General features: G+C 45.0%; 1 non-coding gene across 1 annotated transcript; it reads right to left on the bottom strand.

The window, feature by feature from the left end:
• Positions 1-1,264: 1,264 nt before the first annotated feature.
• On the bottom strand, positions 1,265-1,367 carry LOC146352570 (U6 spliceosomal RNA). Its single transcript, XR_014788734.1, has one exon. It is a non-coding gene; the product is annotated as a U6 spliceosomal RNA (small nuclear RNA).
• Between the last annotated feature and the right edge of the window lie 20,243 nt (positions 1,368-21,610).

The raw sequence follows: 21,610 nt of genomic DNA, 5'->3' as shown, positions 1-21,610 counted from the left end.
TTTTCTTTCTTTTTGGTGGGGAGCACCAGTGAAGAAAAACCATGAAGATCAAAGGTTCCATGCAAATCACAAAACAAATGCTGGGCTAATAAAAGGGATCTCCTTACCTACCTTGAGACCCTCTGTTTCTGTGGAAATGACTCAGCAATATATTGCCACCAAAAAGCAATAGTTTTTATTCCACTTATAGCAATAGATTTCAAACTGTGTTCCAAGGAATACAAATCACTGGATTCCTCAGAAGCTTACTAGGGTTCCACAGTGCAAAGATCAGTAATGGCAGGCGACGTTGAGTGCTAACGAGGGATGTTGGAGAAATCGCAACTGATTCAAATGAGTTTGGATTTCTATGAATCCATCCTGTGGATTTCACAGCGGACCAGCGACACAAATTCCATGGACTTGCGGACCAGTTTTTCTTGGGGTGGGGAGGAGAATTAACACTAATTCACATTAGCGCCAATGCCAATTCGCACAAGTAGAAAGTCTGGTTTTTTAAAAAATCTTATTCCATCAATGAGCAGACAATGGAACAAAACATGCCTGGCAATCCATGAGACAAGACAGAATGGATTTAACAAAATCCATAGATCCTTAGCACTTATGAACAGGACAGCACCATCAGTCAGGGAAGGCCTGGATGAAAAGTCAGCTCTTTAACAGGCACCTAAAACATGCCACGGCCGGGCATTCCAGCCAGCTGCAGCTTTGGGTCGAAGCACTACGGTAGCCCACAGCACCACTGTGTAGGAGCCTAGCTAGCAAAGCTATCACATCTTGTTCTGCCTATGATGCTGAAGGAACGGAACGTGTTCGATGACGGATGGCATCAAAATCCGACTCTGGAGTGATGTGATCAATTGTCTCATCGGAGCAGCTGCATTTACACTTCAGTGACCTCTGATGCTGTTTGCTCAGAAAGAAGCCACAAGCCTGAACAGGCCCAGCATTATAATGGAGAATTAGCACAACATTCATACCCAGGTCCAGTTTGCTAATGTATGCCATCAAGTGTACATAAAACGCCATTCACAGCATAACAAATATGACACATGCCTCTCCCTTAAAAATAGCAGCAGTACGCCTAAGCACATGCCTTAGAGATCAAGTCAGACCTCTGGTCCTCCTAGCTCCCTATTGTCTTCTGACTGGCAGCAGCTCTCCAGGATTTTTCTTTCCCAGCCAGACCTGCTGCAGATTGAACCTGGGACCTTTGGTAGGCAAGACACCTGCCCTACCACTGAGCTGCAGCCCCCGCCCCTAAAAGAATATGGAAAAATTCACGAACGTGTGCGTCATCCTTACATAGGGGCCAGGCTCATTTTCTCTGTATCACTTCAGATTTAGCATAGGTGTCCCCAAAGCAAGTATGGAGTTAATTCAAGCATGCACAATGGAAAAGATTGAAATTTGATAACAACCTCCCACTTTGGTGTGCCAGACAAGCCGCAGCTGTGCAAAATCCTAAGTCCCCTCATTCCCCCAAGAAACCCCCAAAGAGGCCCTGAAACTGCACCATCCTTGGAGCTACCGGAGGGAATTCCCCCCAGTTGTGGTCAATGGGAGGTGGATAAGAAAGAAGGAAGAAAGGGAAGAAAAACCAAATTTAAAAAGCATCCCACCTTGGCCGTGGCGAGCCAGCGAGGCTTTGGATGCGGCACTTGATCTGCCATGGAATGTCACCACCACCATAGGGTTGTTGTGCCTGGCTGCAATCCTGGGATGTACCCAGTTACCTGGGAGTAAGCCCCACTGAGCTGCATTGGACTTGCTTTTGATTAAACATGTATGGGATTGCCTGGTAAAGCATGGCTCCACAGAAAGGGCCAAGGGGGGTGAAGTTGCACCCACACCTAGGTCAGCCATCATCTCCAGATCCCCAGCTTTCCTTAAAAAAAAGCAAGTCTCTCTAGCCCTTGTAGAACCCAAAATGTGAGGCAACATGTGCAGCCACTATTCTGCCCATTTCTTTTTTGAGAAACTAGCCTGCTCCTGCCTTTCAGTGTTTTGAGCCAAAGAATAAAGTCATAGCAATGTTTCACACAACCAGTATCTGGGTGTGTTGCACCTTCTTGGGGTCTTCCCTGTTAGGAAGTAATTGCAGCCTCATTAAAAAAAAGAAAGAAAAAGAAATCCAGGAGTTTAGCATAGCTGAGTTTGGGCAGAAGTGTGTCTACCAAAAAACAAAAGTTACCAGCAAAGACTGGACTTCATGATCTTTCTAACTCAGGTCTTGTTAATATTTTTTTTGTTCTGAGTTCATAAATATTTTTAAAATCACCTTGACGATGTGTGCAGATAAAGTTCATCACTATTATACTGCAGGAGGGCTGTGGCTGAGAAAATGAGTTACCCCAGTCTTGCAAAGTAGCCCAGTGTTGTTATCCCCATTTTGTGGGGGTGGAAGTAGAGTAGTGTACAACAACTCTGCAGTGTAGTCCTGTGTTGTTGAACAGTCTCTGGTGTGTTGGTGTTTTAGGAAAATGCAGATAAAGCTGTGAAGTTGATTGTAGTAGCAATGCAAACATACACAAATGTGCAATTATACAGAAAACGTGCAGTTCGGGGGGGGGGGGGATGCAATTCCAGAAGAACATTGCTGCAGTACAGAATTCAAGCCATACAAAAGTTGTATTGTTGGCTGGTGTAAAAAGTGACTGATAACGTGGAAAGTAAAGTGAGTCATCCAGGCTCCTCTATAAACCTAAACCTTGATCAAGACCCATTTCCCCTGCCACTGCTACAGACACTCCCCACATACTCGACTACTACTCTCTAGATCTGCCTTCCCAACCCGGTGCTCTCCAGTTATTTTGGACTTCAAATCCCATCAGCCCCAGCCAGCATAGCCAATGGTCAGGAATCCTGGGAATTGTAGTCCAAAACATCCGGAGAGCACCAGGCTAGGAGAGACTGCTTTAGAGAGTGTCCACCAATGTTTCCAAGATGAAAGAAATCATTCCAGGCCAGTCATGTGAAGTTGTCCGTGTGATGATAAGGGCAGCGATCCCATAAAATATCCAGTATGATATTCTTAAGACAGCTGTACTGTGTTTGTGCATTTAGTTTTTTTTCCCCCCTCTCTTATTCCTAGGTAGAGGTGGGGGGACGTTATCCCTCACTCCAAATAAAGTTTTGTTGAAGTTCATGATACTTCTTGGATTAGCGCTGTTCAATTCCCAGGATCTTCTACTACTCTGTGTGGGCTTCTAAGGGTGCAATCCTATGCATGTTTGGACAGAAAGAAGTCCTACTTCTTTCTGTCTAAACATGCATAGGACTGGACCTTAAATGTCATGGAACATGACACTAAGCAACAAAGCACACACACAAGGAAAGTGCAACAGGTATATTGTAATGGTGCCCACTGTATGCACCAATTGCCACCACAAACTGCTGCACACTGCAGCTTTGTCCTCCCCCGTCCCCCCGGGAAAAATTCCCACAGACACCCATACTGTAAAGTTCAGCTTTCCTTTTCCATCCCCAAATCTAGTTTTTCCCAGTCAATGAATTAAAAAGGGGCCCAATTAAGCACATGCTTACCAGTGAAATCCTATGCATGTCTACTCAAAAGTAAGTCCTGAGTTCAACAGGACATACTCTCAGCTAAGTATGTAAATCTCTTCCACTGAAATCAATGAGGCACCAAAGTGCTTAACTCTGGCTGGATTGCGTCCAAAGATTTTTGCATCGCAAAACACCAAGTACATTTTGGCCACTTTATAATTACATTGCCAGAGGAAATCCAAAACAGACTTCAGTAGCAACCATGCAGTAATATGTACCTAAGGATGAACTGTTCTTAAATAATGCTTTTAATATACACATCAGGCACAAACATGTTCTCCATTAGCAGTAAATACATACCCGTGTGTACATCTTCTTATTCCATTTATTTTTAGAAGGGGTGGGGAGGGTGGTTGCTGGTGTTCCTTTATAACAACCTAGATTCTTTAGCTATCTCTGTTTCTTCCACACAATTTCAGGAAAGGAAGAAAGAGTGGGTCACAACTGCTAAATCTGTTTTGTTACTTTGCCAACAAAGTTTATCCTATTGTTTATTGGATAGATGACATATGGACCGTCCGCATCAATAATTAACCCATGCAGATAGTCAAACTGGGTAAAAATATTTTGTGTGGAGGAAATCGGGATCATACCTGTCAGCCCCACTCCTGACCTCCACACATTGATCATAACTTTGTACAGTGTGTTGGGAATGTTGCAATCTCGTCTGCAAGCTACAGGAAGGGGGCAATGTTGTAGTTAGTCTATTAATGGATGGGCATAGCTAGTCTTAGGATCTCTATAGCCTACAGTGTGGTTCCTCCTTCTTGCTCCTCCCCTTCCTCCTCTCTTTCTCTCTCTCTCTCTGCCTTCCTCCATTGCTGGGAGCACCTGGCTTGCTTTCTCGCTCCTGCCGGTGTTATAGAACACAAAGAAATGGACTGAACAAACTCTCTTGAAACCCTGCATTGTACCTGGATCTTTATGTGCAAGAATTGTTGTTGTTGTTCAGTCGTTAAGTCATGTCCGACTCTTCGTGACCCCATGGGCACACCAGGCCTTCCTGTCCTCCGCTGTCTTCCGGAGTGTGCTCAAGTTTATATTCATTGCATCGGTGATGCTATCTAGCCATCTCATCCTCTGCTATCCCCTTCTCCTTTTGCCTTCAATCTTTCCCAGCATCAGGGTCTTTTCCAGTGACTTTTCTCTTCGCATTAGGTGGCCAAAATATTTGAGCTTCAGCTTCAGTGTCTGTTCTTCCAATGAGCAGTCAGGGTTGATTTCCTTTAGGAGTGACTGATTGGACCTCCTTGAAGTCCAGGGGACTCGTAAGAGTCTACTCCAGCACCACAGTTCGAAAGCATCAATTCTTTGGCGCTCAACCTTCCTTAGAGTCCAGCTCTCACAGCCATACATTACTACTGGGAAAACCATAGCTTTGATTATACGGACCTTTGTCAGCAAGGTGTCTCTGCTTCTTACTATGCTGTCTGGGTTTGCCATAGCTTTCCTCCCAGGGAGCAAGTTTCTTGTAATTTCATGGCTACAGTCACCATCTGCAGTGCTCTTGGAGCCCAAGAAAATAAAATCTGTTACTGCTTCCATTTCTTCCCCTTCTATATGCCAGGAAGTGATGGGGCCAGATGCCATGATCTTCGTTTTTTTAATGTTGAGTTTCAAACCAGCTTTTGCACTCTCCACTTGCACCCTCAACAAGAGGCTTTTTAGATCTTCTTCGCTTTCTGCCATTAGGGTGGTATCGTCTGCGTTTCTGAGGTTGTTGATAATTCTCCCAGCAATCTTAATTCCGACCTGTGATTCATCCAACCCGCCGTTTCTCATGATGTACTCTGCATATAAGTTAAATAAGCAGGGTGACAATATGCAGCCTTGTCGTACTCCTTTCCCAATTTTGAACCAATTGGTTGTTCCATGTCTGGTTCTTACTGTTGCTTCTTGGCCCTCGTACAGGTTCCTCAGGAGACAGGTAAGGTAGTCTGGTACTCCCATCACTTTCAGAATTTGCCTCAGTTTGTTGTGATCCACACAATCAAAGGCTTTGGCATAGTCAATGAAGCAGAAATAGATGCTTTTCTGGAATTCTCTTGCTTCCTCCATGATCCAGCGAATGTTGGCGATTTGATCTCTAGTTCCTCTGTCTCTTCGAAACCCAGCTTGTACTTCTGGTAGTTCTCGATTCACATACTGCTGAAGCCTAGTTTGTAGGATTTTGAGCATAACCTTGCTGGCATGTGAAATGAGCGCAATTGTACAGTAGTTTGAACACTCATTGGCGTTGCCCTTCTTTGGAATTGGAATATAAACTGACCTTTTCCAGTCTTGTGGCCACTGTTGAGTGTTCCAAATTTGTTGGCATATTGAGTGCAGCATTTTAACAGCATCATCTTTTAGGATTTTAAAGAGCTCAGGAGGAATACTGTCGTCTCCGCTATCTTTGTTGTTACTAATGCTTCCTAAGGCCCGCTTGACTTCACTCTCTAGGATGTCCGGCTCAAGTTCAGTGAGCACACTATCATGGCTATCAGGGACGTTAAGATCTTTCCTGTATAGTTCTTCTATGTATTCTTTCCACCTCTTCTTAATCTCATCTGCTTCTGTTAGGTCCCTGCCTTATTTGTCCTTTATCATGCCCGTCTTTGCACAAAACGTTCCCTTGAGATCTACGAATTTCTTGAAAAGATCTCTAGTCTTTCCCATTCTGTTGTTTTCCTTGATTTCTTTGCATTGTTCATTTAAGGAGGCCTTCTTGTCTCTCCTTGCTATTCTCTGGAACTCTGCATTCAGTTGGATAGATCTTCCCCTTTCTCCCTTGCTTTTCACTTCCCTTCTTTGCTCAGCTACTTGTAAAGCCTCATCAGACAGCCACTTTGCTTTCTTGCATTTCTTTTTCTTTGGGATGGATTGAGTTGCTGCCTGCTGAACAATGTCACAGACCTCCGTCTATAGTTCCTCAGGCACTCTGTCTATTAGGTCTAATCCCTTAAATCTATTTGTCACCTCCACTGTATATTCATAAGGGATATGAGTGAGGTCATACCTGAATGGTTTAGTGGTTTTCCCTACATTCTTCAATTTAAGCCAAAATTTTGCAACAAGAAGCTCATGATCTGAGCCACAGTCAGCTCCAGGTCTTGTTTTTACTGACTGTATGGAGCTTCTCCATCTTTGGCTGCAAAGTACATAATCAATCTGATTTCGATATTGACCATCTAGTAGGCGTGGACGAAAGTCCCTTACCTGTCCTCGAAGGACATTCGCGGTGGGGGGGAGGCGCTTCGCTGCTCCCCCCGTGAAGTTCAGGCCGGGGGGGGAGGCTTCCCGCCTCGCCCGGCCGAAATTCAGGCCGGGGGGGAGGCTTCCCGCCTCGCCCCGGCCGAAATTCAGGCCGGGGAGGAGGCTTCCTGCCTCGCCCGGCCGCGAACGCGAAAGTTAAAAAAAAAACGCCCCCTGATAGGCTACGTGACGATTCACGTAGCCTATCACGGCTGACTTTGCAGATCTAGCCATGATAGGTTACGTTAATCGTCACGTAGCCTATCAGGGGGCGTTTTTTTTTTCTTTCTTTTATTGCAATGGCGGCGGCGGCAGCCGGTCAAAAGACCGGCTGCCACTCCCGCCCCACTCGAACACCCGCCGAACCGCCGGCCGGACCCGCCGCCGGGAGGGACATTCGGCGAAGGTAAGTCCCGTCCGGAGGGGGTGCGGGGGGGGGTTCGGAGGATTTCTCCCCGAAACTTGTTCGGGGGGCCGAACACGTTGGCGCTCAGCCCCCCGAAGTTTCAGGGAGAAATTCTCCACCAACCCTACCATCTAGTGATGTCCATGTGTAGAGTCGCCTCTTGTGCGGTTGGAAAAGAGTGATTGCTATGATCAGCGTGTTCTCTTGGCAAAACTCTATTAGCCTTTGTCCTGCTTCATTTTGTACACCAAGGCCATGCTTGCCTGTTATCCCGGTGATTTCTTGACTTCCTACTTTAGCATTCCAATCCCCTATGATGGAGAGGACATCTTTTTTTGGTGTTAGTTCTAGAAGGTGTTGTAGGTCTTCATAGAACCGATCAACCTCAGCTTCTTCAGCCTCAGTGGTTGGGGCATAGACTTGAATTACTGTGATGTTGAATGGTTTGCCTTGGATTCGTACTGAAATCATTCTATCATTTTTGAGATTGTACCCCAGTACTGCTTTTCCCACCCTTTTATTGACTATGAATGCTACTCCATTTCTTCTAATGGATTCTTGCCCACAGTAGTAGATATAATGGTCATCTGAATTAAATTCACCCATGCCTGTCCATTTTAGTTCACTGATTCCCAAGATGTTGATGTTCAATCTTACTATCTCATGTTTGACCACCTCCAGCTTACCTTGATTCATTGACCTTACATTCCAGGTTCCTAAACAATCTTGTTCTTTACAGCATCAGATTTTCTTTTCACCACCAGATACATCCACAGCTGAGTGTCCTTTCGGCTTTGGCCCAGCTGCTTCACTCTTTCTGGCACTACTTGGAAATACCCTCTGCTCTTCCCCAGTAGTATATTGAACACCTTCCGATCTGAGGGGCTCATCTTCTGGCGTCATATCTTTTAGCCTTGTGATATGTTCCATGGGGTTTTCTTGGCAAGAATACTGGAGTGGATTGCCATTTCCTTCTCCAGTGGACCACATTTTCTCAGAACCCTCCACCATGACCTGTCCGTTTTGGGTGGCCCTGCACGGCATAGCTTATGGCTTCACTGAGTTACGCAAGCCCCTTCGCCACAATAAGGCAGTGATCCATGAAGGGGATGTGCAAGAATACTTGTAAATAAAGCTGTTTTCTTCACTAAAGAAGAGTGTTGTCTCCTTTTTTTAGCCTTGTGTGTGCATGTGGGACTGGTAAATGCTCATTCTGATCTGCCTTTTGTTTTTCTTTGCTAACTGCATTTTTAACAAGAGCCAGCAATACCAAATAAATCCATCACAGAGGTCTGAATGTGTATGTCCCACCAAATATACTGGGAGTGGGGGGCAACCTTTTTGGTTCAGTGGGCATATTTGGATTGTTGAGAGAGTGTTGTGGTACTTTCGCAAAATGGCTACCATGATGGGCATGGCCCCTCACAAAACAGTCATTTCACAGAAGGCAAATTGATGAGTCTAAAAGAAAAGTAACCTGCTCAAGAACCTACGTACAAGGCAGAGGTGGGATCTGAGCACCAAAATGCAAAACTACTCTTTTGAACCCAAATAAAGATGGCACTGGAGGGCAGCACTTTGTTTTCAAGCACACCAGCCTCACAGTTAAAAAAAAGTTTTTTTTTTAATCTTAAGAAATAAAGTAAAAATCAGGAGTGGCAGGGAGCCTGCTAGGTGCCAAGAGAGGTGTCCGCAGGCTCATTGGTACCCATGAGCACCACACTGGAAAACCCAAAAATATATACTTTCTTTTTTTGCAGGGACCAAGCTGCACTGTGGTGTTCACATATAGGGCCTTTGTGCAGAAGTTATGATGAACACGTGAGGATGGGGTGGAGTCAGCACATGTGATCCCAACCCCTCCCTTCACACATGCATTTCTACCCAGTTTGATTGTAGCCCTGTTCAGATGTTCATCTGAACATGCATAGAAGGAGGAACAGGATTGTGCTCACTCACACCCTCTGCGCTTGCATCTGCATACATTCAGCAGAAGGCCCAATATTATCATACAGCTTGTACTCCCATCACTTCTTTCTGCATGGTCAATTGTACATAGAGAACCTACATGTGTGCAAACTGTATGACAGTGGGCTCTTTCAGGCCATCTTTAAGTGCAAGTAGGGGGAGGGGCTATCTGGCACAAGGGGCATGGTCCTGCTCCCTCCTTTCTGCACATTCAGATGAATGTCTGAACAGGGCTTGTCTGAACTGGACTAATGTTGATGCTAGTCATATTGAAATTGCTGCTTCCTCCTGAAATGCGGAAAGGCAATCGTTGCCCTTGCCTTGCCTTATCTTTTGAATAAATCAAGAGCATAACTCAATCACAGTTTGGAACTGATTTAACCATCATTTATTCCTCCTCCCCAGGGAACCCTGAGAGCTGCAGTTCTGTGAGATGATAGTTCTGGGGTATGGAGATCTCTAACAGCAGTACCACTAAACTGCACTTCCCAAGATAGTAGTGGTACCATTAGGGCTGGACTATGGGGCACAGGTCCAGGCCCTGCAGCCCAGATGGCTCTCAAATGATAATGCAGTAGCGGCGGCAGCCCTTTATTTCCCTTAAAAATATTATTAATATCATCATCATCATCAATCATTACAAAAGAGGTCTGTCACATTGCAAAATGAAGCCAGCTTCATTTCTCCAGGGTGCCTCTGGCATCTTGCCCAGGTTCCCCTAAACCCTGTCAGTGCCATTGCAAGATAGCTTGAGGGAAGCCACAAGAGTGAAGCTGGTATAAAATTGATATACATTCGTAGTGTAGATAACCCCAAGGCACCCAGGCGATGTCTATAGCAACAGCTCTTCCACAATGGTGTGTCATAGAGAACACACCGGTCAGAAAGCTAGACAAGACCTTTATTGTCTCACTCTAACAGGAATAGAAGACCAACTGGACACCCCAGACTCCCCCTAGATACAACTAAGTCCAGTGCCACCTAGTGACTAAACTATATAAACACAGATGCAGGATCATTCTCAAATTCAATTGCTACTTCTACGCTGAAGATCCACAGATGAGCCAACAAGTTTGAGTTTGCTTGTTTGTTTGTTTGCTTTACTAACCATTTTATGCTGGGCGGGAGACACAGCCCCTTTTTATGCCTCCATTTCTGCATTTCATATCACTTATTCTTTTTTCTGCAACGAAGGCTCTGTCAATAGACATAAACTGGTGAAGTTCAAGTGAAGGCAAATAAGCCAGCTTCTCTTTAGCCACAGTGGAACACTGAAGATCAGGATTCAGACCCTGACTCTATAATAATATCCTTATAATGGACATGATAATTTCCTCATGTGCTTGAAAAAATGATCAGAAAAATAGGAACCTTCTCACAGTGGCAAGAATTGCTTTTACTACTCATTCTCAGTGATTTCCTGAACAAATCAAACAGCTTGGAAAACAGCTCATTTAGAAGGTCCTTAATCCACCACAATATAGACATGGAACATATCTAAATTCCAAAAGAATGTTACATTAATATTAATCATCATATTTAGTGCTAATTCTATTAGTTATATGCCAATTTAAGCATTTGCCTTCCCTCAAAGAATTCTGGGAACTGTAGGGTGGCCATGTGCCCCTCTATATGGAGGACAGTCCTGTATTTGAAGGGCTATCCAGTCCAAAGCCTGTTTAAAGATAAAGATCCATAAGAAGCAAGGGGCCTTGGAGTTGCCCATCAACCTGACTGAGCAGGTGTGCAGGTCACCTGGCCACAGTCTTCCCCATATTGGTTAGATGTACTATATTTCTATTTAAATTATAGAAAGTATTTCTAAATGTGCGTCTATACATATAAAACAGCATATGCAAAGTTTATGCATATCTTTTGTCCTCCTTTTTGGTGATGCATGTCCTCTATTTTAGCCCCCTAAAGTGTGAATTTTTATTTTATTTATTTAAAATATTTAAAGGCTGCCTTTCAGGAACGGAGGCCTCCCAAGGCAGCATACTGCAATAAAATGCTTATAATAGAAAGCAATGCTGTTTTTTAAAAAAAAAAAAAACAGCAAATTTCCCCAAAAAAACAGCATAGTACAGAAGCTACAACACCATTGCAGCTACAGACCAGAACAGTCCAGAAAACATAATCAGGGGAAGGCCAGAGTTAACAAGTTAGTTTCCAGGGCCTTCCTAAAAGTGAGAAAGGCCTCTTTTGCCAATCTTAAAGCATGGGCAGGCTGATATGGGTGAAGGTGGTCTTTCGAGGAATTTGGTCCCAAACCGTTTAAGGCTGTAAAGGTCAAAGACAGTACTTTAAAGTGGGCTTGGGACTGCAGTGGTAGCCCATGCAGCTGGCGCAGTTATAGGTGTTCTATGATCTGATTGCCTGGCCCCAGCAGCACTTGGGCTGCCGCGTTCTGTGCCAGCTGAAGTTTCCCGACCATCTTCAAAGGCAGCCCCACATACAGCACATTACAGGAGTCCAGCCTGGACATCACTAGCACATGGATAAGTGAGGCAAGGTCCGTCCCCTCCAGATAGGGCCGCAGCTGCCATACCAGCCTAAGCTGGTAAAACACACTCCTGGACACTGCAGTTAGCAGAGAGTCCAGGAGGACTCCCAGATGACGCCCTTGGCCTTTTAGGGGGAGTGCTACCCCATCTAAGACTGCCTAGGACTGCAGTCATGTCTTCTATACTACAGTCTCCATATTTTGTATTGCGAATGATCCAGTCATCTTGTATTTTAGTTACAAACTTCCTTTTAACTTCAATTATTGGTGTGGAATAAAAACCTCTTGAAAATATTTCACAGAAAATATGCAAAACAATAGATACAAACGAACACACCGTTTAACACAGTAGAGAGAGAAATAAATGAGAGGGAGGGCGGAAGGGAGAAAAGTTCCTAGCTAAAAAAGAAAAGAAAAGTTACAGGCGTTTTTCTGACGTGTTTCTCATCATGTTTCTTATAAGGAGTGAAATGTGCCCATTGCAGTAGTGACCAGGAAGCATTTTTATGAAAACAAGAACTGTGTACTGTAAATCAGAGGAGTTTTTAAAAAAAAAAAAAAAGACCGTCAATATTGACACTTCCTTATGTGGTATTTAAATGAACTGCTGTAGAAATTCCTGCAACGCCAAAGCTGTTCATTCAGTGTCTCAAAACCCATTAGATGTGTAGTGATGTTTGAGAACTGGGCGGATGCTATCATAGATGGAAATACCAACCAATTACTTCAAGCCAGTCAAAGTAACAATTTTACGCAGGCTATAGAAAGCTATGCAAGATTAATGTCATGTTAATGTCAGTCCCATGTTGGTCATTTTAATCAGCTATGTCTTTCCATATCCCAGCATTAACAATGCCTTTCTCTGTGAAACTGCAGTAAACATCATCATGTTTACCTAGGCATGTTTATTTGAAAGTAAGTCCCACTGTGGTCAATGGGACTTACTCCCTAAGAAGTGTATTTAGGACTGGATCTTTAGTTGCTCAAGACCAGGAGTGGGGTATCTCCAGCCCGTGAGCCAAATGCGACCTACAGGGCCTCCCCACCTGGCCTGCAGCCTCCTGTCTCATCCCCCCCCCCATGAGGCAGTTACACTTTTTGTACAGCCTCCATTGCGCCAGTGGAGACTTTTCTGAAGCCATTTGCAAGGGGAGGCACTGCAGGGTAGTAAAGAGCAAACCTTCTCCTCCCAGAACACTGTGACCCCCCAAATCCCCCACAGTGTGGCAATTAGGATATTTTAATGCCCAATTGCCACATGGGACAGCATTTTCTGCGGAGTCACTGCTGGGGAGTGAAGGGCTAACCCTCTCCTCCCTGTCAATCAATCAACCAACCAATTTATTTCCATACAGTTTGCTTAAAGCAGTTCACCACAAAGCATTATGAAAAAACAACACATATACATATTAAAGAAAGGTCGGAACAATTTCATAACAAGTGCATAATAAAACATCAGTTTCCAAAAAAGTAATTAATAACTCATTATCAACAACAACAAAAATGAAACACCCTCTGAACTTAGTTCAAACTAGCAGTAGAGGAAGGCCTTTTAAAGAGCTTCAGAGGGGAGCAGGGCCAGTTGTCAATCCCGGGTGTTAGTAGGAACAGGAGGAAAACCACTCCGGCCTTGGTTCCATCCACACAGGTGATTTGATAGCTGTTTCTTGTGCTGACATAGAAATAGGAAACAGTTACTGGCTGCTTGCTTGCAGGAACCCAGGTCTTCTTGGGAGTCAGGTCAAACTGGAGGACGTGCACTCTGCGTCTCTGCACTGCTCACTCTCATCTTTATCTGAGTTCCTAGGTCTTCGCTTTCCGTCTTGCTGGTCCCCAGCTGTTGCTGAATGCCATTCCTCTTTCAGAGTGGTGCCAACTTGATAAACACCTGTTCCTCTCTCCCCTTTTGGGCTTCTCACCCACAACTGAGAGCCTCAGGATGAAATCCCTTGAGCTCTCGCCCTTCAGCTCACATCACAGGCTGGCACCTTGGCTCAGGCACTCGCCTTTAATTTACCTGGTGGGCAGAGACAAAGACAGCCTTGATCAGGAGCAGGTGGTGGTGCAGCCAACAAGCAGACACTCTGTGCACTGGGACACACGCGGCCATGAGGCTTTTAGACAGCCACCGCCAGTGCCAAACGAAGGTTTTAAAGCTAATTACCATGCGGGGAGGACATTTAGTGGGCGGGGGTTGCAGCTGGGAGAAAGGAGTGACCCTACCCATGAGCTGTGACCCTACACAAATTCCCCCCACCCCCCGCAGCCATTAGGCTTTTTAAAAAGTTTCCACTGGTGTTGATGAGGGCTTCTTTAAGCCTAGCTGCTGTATGCACGGGGGGCAAGGGAGAAAGTTAGATAGCTGGGGACAGTGGCGTTGCTAGGTTCTTAAAAGATCCGGGGCACAGGCCCATAACACAAATTTGCACATACACACACACACACACGCACGAGTCTGAGTGCACATCTAATATGTGCGTGCGTGTGCATGCATGCAGTGTGCTTGCATGTGTGTATAGATTGCATACATACATACATAAGAAGTGTGCACTGACCCCCCACCCCACTTCAACTCAGACCCTGATACCGCGTTTTGGAAAACATCCTGCTTCTGTTCTGGCCCATTTGTAGCCGGACCACTTCAGCTCAGCACCAAACCTGAGTCAAGGTTTGGAAAAATGAGTCTTTATGCTTCCTGTTGACTACGATGGGAAATTAGAAAAAAAAAACTAACTTTTTTCTCTTGATCAGAACTGGATAATAATTTCAGGCATAGTAGCCCCTAGAACGGGATTACACCTGCCCAATGTCAGCAAAGAGGTGCAGGGTTTATATTTTGATTTTCTTTTAAAGGGAACTGCCAATAACATTTTAATTCCTTGGAAGAACTGGATACAAATTTCAGGATTCATTGCCCCATCAGAGGAGATCATGTCTGCCAAATTTCAGAATGCTAGCCACAAGGCTTTTTGTGCAAGGGTGGCCTTGACATTTTGGGGTCTCCAAAAGAGGACATACTTATTTCCCTATGTTCCTTGTAAACCATTGTTCTGAAAATCACAGACAGCCTAGAGTTGTCCCTAAGTAAGAAACCAGCAAAGGTTCAGAAGGATAGGTGCAGCAATTCATGTGGAAGGGGAGTTCTCCAATTTGGGGGAACGAGTGATTTGCTTTCCCTTCCATTCACCCCTTCCCCAATAGTTTTTGGGAAAATTTGTATGAAAATACACAGGTCCTTAGAGGTGTCCCCCAGGCAAGAAACCTGCAAAGTTTCTGAAGGATATACATGCATTCTAATTTGGAATTACTAGAATTTATTTACATTTCACCAATGTTAGCAGCAAGTGGGAAGGTGCTCTTGTGGTCATGTCCTGCTTGTGGGCTTCCTATGGGCATCTGGTTGGCCACTGTGTGAACAGAATGCTGGACTAGATGGACCTTGGTCTGATGCAGCATGGCTCTTCTTATGTTCTTAAATATAGAGTGCCTCTGAGCATGTGCAGATTGCTTTGCTTTCACCATTGGGCACTTAGATTCTCCCCCTACCAATTCTATTCCCTTCCATGCAACCATCCCTCCTCATCCTACCATCCTCCAGCAACTCTTCATCAAAACGATGTCTTGTTTTGTGCAACTCCTCTCTACCTCCTCCTTGTTATGCACAAGCTGTCATTGTATCTTCCTCCCCATAACTTCATTTGTGCCAAGACTTCACCAGGATTCAGCCAATGAGTCTGTTTTCAAAACTAGGGTTAAGTTATGGAGAAACTCTGAGCATGCACTACGTGCCTTTCCCTCACCACTGAAGCTAGAGTTCATGCAAAACAACAACAACAACAACAACAACAACAACAACCCAAACTCACAAATGACAAAACATGCATAGGACTGAGCTGAAAGAGTAGTCAATTCATTGAGTAGGCATTGTATTAAGCTTGCAGTACCATGCTCACAGCTCAGGACTTATTTCTGAGTAAACATGCAGAACATCAAGGTGCAAACCTCCCTGCAAAAGTAACTCATGCTGGAATCCTATGCACACTGTCCTGAGGGTAAGCCTCATTAAACATAATGGGCTTCTGAGTAGGCATACATAGGATTGCATAAATTAGCAATATTTATCTCCCCTCCACTTAAAAAACAAACCCCAAACTCCTACTTTTTTAATTCAAGCTTTCTGTTCATAGGAACATAGGAAGCTGCCTTATACTGAGTCAGGCCCTGGGTCCATCTAGCCCAGAAATGTTGACATTGACTGACAGCAGCAGCTCTCCAGGGTTTCAGGCAGGATTCTTTCCTAGCCCTACCTGGAGATGCTGGGGATTTAACCCAGGACTTTCCGCATGCCAAGCTTGTGCTCTACCACTGAGCTACAGCCCTTCCTATTGCTGGATAATGGCAACTGACAAACAAAACAGCCTCAGATTTGTTTCTCTGCAACCATGTGAACCCACTCTTCTCAAAGACTTGAGTGAGGAGAAGGAGAAAAACCAACCCTCTTGTCTGTTTGTATAAAGTCAAATACAGTTCAGAACTTCTCTTGCCCACTGAAGAGAATTCTCTTTAAGAATTCCCCAAGATATGCTCTGGGTGGAATAAAGAAGAGAAAGAAAGAACAGGATAGAGGAGGGGAGGGAAGAAGAAGAATGGTAATTGGAAATGTGTGCGGGGGTGGGGGGCAGAGAGAATTCCCTAAGCCAAGTGGCTCCTTTCAGAGAGGGAGTACGTCAGAGGAATTCAGGAGGCTGTGCAGGGTTTGCAAGGATTGCACGTACTTAAATGAACTTGATGAAGTGAGGTGGCTGAGGGCTTTTTCTAGCTTTTTTAAAACTGTAGAACCTAATTAAAACCCCTAGCAGTTTCTCGATCATGACACCACATAGCCCTAACCCTACCCTTGGGATTATTTGAGTCCTACAGCTATTTAGGAGAAATTAAAATGGAGGGGGAGAAAGAAGTTTGTGGAGGCTGATTGGATCCTTTGCTGTACTGAAGCTACTAAACTTCTGCAGAATCCAAAGGTTCCAGTTTGGGGCAGTAAAATCAGATGCTGTGTGAAATACCAGTATTTCACATGAAGCTCTTTCTTCCCTTCCTTCTCCCTTTTCAAAACTTCATTGCAGGCAAGCTCACAACAGTGGGCAGAAAGAGCAGAAAAGAAAAGTAGGGAGAGAGAGGGTTTTTGCAGCTCAAAAAAAACCTACACCAGAGATTAGGGATGGTGACCTCCTAATGGTCACCTTAAACACCTTCTGATTAGGATCTCTAATCCCCTGGGAGAGTTGACAGTTTTTACTTTTTGTTTTAGACTTTGAGAAAAGGAAACTTTATGCATGGCTAGCACAAAAGCCACTTGACTTAACTGTCTGAAATTTGGTAGGTTCAGTCAGCTCCATAGGGCCTGCTAGGTCCCCAATTTCCATGAATTTGTGTGGAAGCACTAAAAAATTATAGCTCTCTACTTTGACAGATTTTCTTGGCAAATTTTACCTGTGGCTAGCACAAACACCACTAGACCAACCTATCTGAACTTTGGCAGGCTCAGTCATCTCTATAGGGTCTGCCAGGTCCCCAAATTCCATCCGCTTATGTGGGGGAGCAAAGAAATTATAGCTCTTTGTTTTGACATATTTTCTTGAAAAAAGCAAATTTTACCTCTGGCTAGCACAAAAGACACTAGGCATAACTGCCTGAAATTTTATATATTCAATCAGCTCTATGGGGGCTACCAAGCAGCCAAATGTCATGTATTTATTGTACAAACTAAAAAAGTTATGGCTGTTTTTGTTTTCCAATGCAAGTCAATGGGAAAATGTAAAAAAAATGGTAATTAGCACAACTCAAAAGATCTGGGGCACAGCTCAACAAAGATCTGGGGCCCGTGCCCAGGTGGGCCAAATTATAGCAACACCCTTGGCTGGGAAGGAAAGTACAGAGAGAGAGAAATGGGAGAGAGAGGAAGAGAGAATGAGAGACAGAGAAAGGGCTTTTCTATGCAACTGGCCACCTAGCTCCAAATAGCATATACTGCACAGCTCATGTTGGAACTTGGTCCTAGGGTGATCCGGGAAGGAGCACTCCGGCCTCCTGTCACTCACGCCTTGAGCAGGAGCTTGACAGCTGAAATCAGCCTGTGCAGTTTAGCAGCCCACCCTGACCTCCATCTGGACCCGCGAGGGCTCATGCTTCCCATACAGCTGGAGAACGAGGATCAGCCGAGATGAAACAGTATACCTGATGGTCAGAATCAAAGCTATCAGGACATGCTCTGGAGGTCAGCGGCACATCAGCACACAGTGTTGCCCACGTTTTTGTGGCAGGGCTCCTGTGCTGGGAGGCAGTCAGGGCCAGCTCTACCCTTAGGCAGAGTGAGGCAGCCACCTCAAACAGCTGGTTGTGGGGGTCATCAGAGGGCAGCAAATGGTTAGTTATTTCATTTATTAGAGTTGTATGTTTACTGCCACAGAAGGAGAGAGGCGCTTGTGGGAGTTCGGCCTCAGGTGTCCAAATGATCAGATAGGCCGTGGGCACGATGCATCTCGACTTTCAGCCTTGAGATCTGAGCTCTACGCAAAGAGCTTTTCCTTTCTTGCTTTTCCGTTACATAACCTCTGGGTGTAGCTGTGCTATAGTGGAATAGCTCAAATACACAAGGAGAAACAGCACCATTTTCCTCATTCTAAAATAATACACCATTTTCTCCATTCTAAAAAAAAACAGAAAAGTGCTCTGAAAAAGCAGAAACTGAAGAATCATTACATTGTCTAAAGAGCCCATAAACAACCATGGGTAAGGAATCATGAGTGCACAATAAATACCTCCTGTAGAAAAGCTCAAAGAGAGAAGGGGAAGGGAGAGAAAAATGGATGGATGGATGGATGGGTCATGTGTATGGGTGTGTGATTGTGTCTGTGAGAAAGAGAGAGTGGGGTGGCTGTGGTCCCACCCACTTTTGGTACTGGCCCCACCTACTTTTGGCTCCACCCCACCCACCCCTGGCATGCAATCCCCAGAAAGTTTCCCATGAGGGAATGAGGGCCTCAGGCCAAAAACATCAAGACAATACAGAACTGTGTGTGGAAAAAGGAAGATGTCATTTTTAATTCTAGAAAACATGCCAGATAAAGAAAATAATTACAAGGCACTGGGCCAAGGAACACACAAGGGATTATGAAATGCACAGCAGAATTAACATTTTTATCGTTCAAATCTACATGATATTTACTTTTTTCTAAATATGTGAATGCTATATTCTCCCAGAGAAACCAGTCCTATACATGTTTATTCAAAATGCCCCACTGAATTCAATGGAACTTACTCTCAAGTAAACATGCACAGGATTGCAGTCACATCTTCAATACCCAAGCATCTCACCTATCCCTAATTTAAGAAATGCATGAGGAAATTTGATGAGTAGTGATGGGTGAACCATCTCAGCTTGATTTGGAACTACCTTGGAGCTAGCTCTGACCTCTCTTATTTTATTTATTTTTATTTTTTATTTATTAAATTTATTAATCGCCCATCTGTCCAGTCACCCAGCCACTCTGAGCGATGTACAACAATAAAAACAGTTTATACAATAAAATTCAACATTAAAAACATCACATTTCTAAAATTACCCTAGCCTACCCCAAATGGCTGCCTGAACAACCATGTTTTTAATGCATGGTGGAAGCTCATTAAAGAGGGGGCATGGCGGAGTTCCCTAGAGAGGGAGTTCCACAGAGTGGGGGCCACCACAGAGAAGACCCTCTCCCTCGTCCTCACCAGCCTAGCTGTCCTGGCTGATGGGAAAGAGAGAAGGCCATCGAGGCTGATCTTGTTGAGCAGCCTATCTGGTGTTGCTGGAGGCGCTCCTTGAGATAGGCTGGGCCGGAACCATATAGGGTTTTAAAGGTCAAAACCAACACCTTGAATTTGGCCCGGAAAACAACTGGTAGCCAGTGCAGCTCCTTCAGCACTGGAGTGATGTGATGTCACCAGCAGCTGCCTTTAATCAGGCAAGCCGCCGCGTTCTGTACCAGCTGCAGCTTCTGAACCGTCTTCAAGGGTAACCCCACATAGAGTGCATTACAGTAGTCTAAACGAGAGGAGACTAGGGCATGTACTACCGATGGGAGCAGATGGTCGGGAAGGAAGGGGCGCAGCCGCCGTATCAGATGGAGTTGGTACAGCGCTGTCCGGCTCACAGCTGACACCTGAGCCTCCATGGACAGCTGGGAGTCTAAGATAACCCCCAAGCTGTGGACCTGATCTTTCAAGAGTAGCCATACCCCATTCAACACCAGGTCAACATCCCCCAACCTCCTCTTGTCTCCCACCAAAAGTACCTCAGTCTTGACTGGGTTCAACTTCAGCTTGTTCCTCCCCATCCAGCCACTCACCATCTCCAGACATTTGGACAGGGATTCTACAGCCAATCTTGGTGAAGATTTGAATGAGAGGTAGAGCTGCGTGTCATCCGCCTATTGGTGACACCGCACCCCAAACCTCCTGATGATAGCCCCCAGCGGCTTCACATACAGTCAGGACCAGAAATATTGGAACAAGGATAACTGTTTTGGCAATTGGCCTCTGTACCCCACCACATTGAAGTTGAAAGGAAACACACCCAGATGGGAGAGAAGTCAGGACTTTCAGCTGTAATTCAAGGGGTATGACAAAAGTGGGGCACTAACCATTCAGGAAGTACAGCCAGTGGCATACACACACACACCCATCATTGGTGGCTCATAAGTAATGGAACAAATGGCTGACAAGCAGCGGCATGGCCAGGTGTGGCCTGCTTCCTGGGTACCCCATGACCAATCAAGCAGATAAAAGGCCTGGAGGTGGTTCTGAGTGTTACATTTGCATTTGGTAGCTGTTCACTGGAACTCCCAACATGAGGTCCAAAGAGGTGTCCATGCGAGTGAAAGAGGCCATCATTAGGCTGAGGAAACAAAATAAACCCGTCGGAGAGATAGCAAAAACAATGGGAGTGGCCAATACAACAGTTTGGAACATCCTGAAAAAGAAGGAATTAACTGGCAAGCTCAGCAACAGCAAAAGGCCTGGAAGACCACCGAAGACAACTAAAGTGGATGACCACAGAATTCTGCTCATGGTGAAGAGGAACCCCTTCACAACATCTAGCCAGGTCAAGAACACTCTTGCAGAGGTAGGCATGTCTTTGTCAACACCTACAGTCAAGAGACGGCTTTATGAATGTAAATACAGAGGCTTCACAACAAGGTGCAAACTGGTAACGCTCAAGAACAGAAAGGCCAGATTAACCTTTGCCAGCAAACACCTAAAAAAGCCTGCCCATTTCTGGAATAAGATTCCTTGGACTGATGAAACCAGGATTAACTTGTACCAGAATGATGAGAAGAGAAAAGTGTGGAGAAGGAAAGGAACAGCTCATGATCAAAAGCATACCACATCATCTGTCAAACATGGTGGAGGCAGTGTTATGGCATGGGCATGTATGGCTGCCAATGGAACTGGGTCACTGGTGTTTATGGATGACCTGACTGCTGATAAAAGCAGCAGGATAAATTCTGAAGTGTATGGGGCTATACTTTCTGCTCAGATTCAGCCGAATGCTGCCAAACTGATAGGACGCCGCTTCATATTGCAGATGGATCATGACCCAAAACATACAGCAAAACCTACCCAAGAGTTTCTCAAGGCAAAGAAGTGGGATGTTCTTCAATGGCCAAGTCAGTCACCTGATCTCAACCCAATGGAGCATGCTTTTCACTTACTGAAGACAAGACTGAAGGCAGAAAGACCCACAAACAAGCAGCAGCTGAAGGCAGCTGCAGTGAAGGCCTGGCAAAGCATCTCGAGGGAGGAAACTCAGCATTTGGTCATGTCCATGGGTTCCAGACTTCAGGTAGTCATTGACTGCAAAGGATTTTCATCCAGGTATTAAAGGCGAC

The sequence above is a fragment of the Heloderma suspectum genome, chromosome 2 (genome assembly GCF_057233095.1).
Source record: "Heloderma suspectum isolate Gila_16-S chromosome 2, 16-S_ref, whole genome shotgun sequence".
Taxonomy (NCBI): domain Eukaryota; kingdom Metazoa; phylum Chordata; class Lepidosauria; order Squamata; family Helodermatidae; genus Heloderma; species Heloderma suspectum.
The sequence above is the reverse complement of the archived record's forward strand: the minus strand, read 5'-3'. Positions and strand labels throughout refer to the sequence as shown.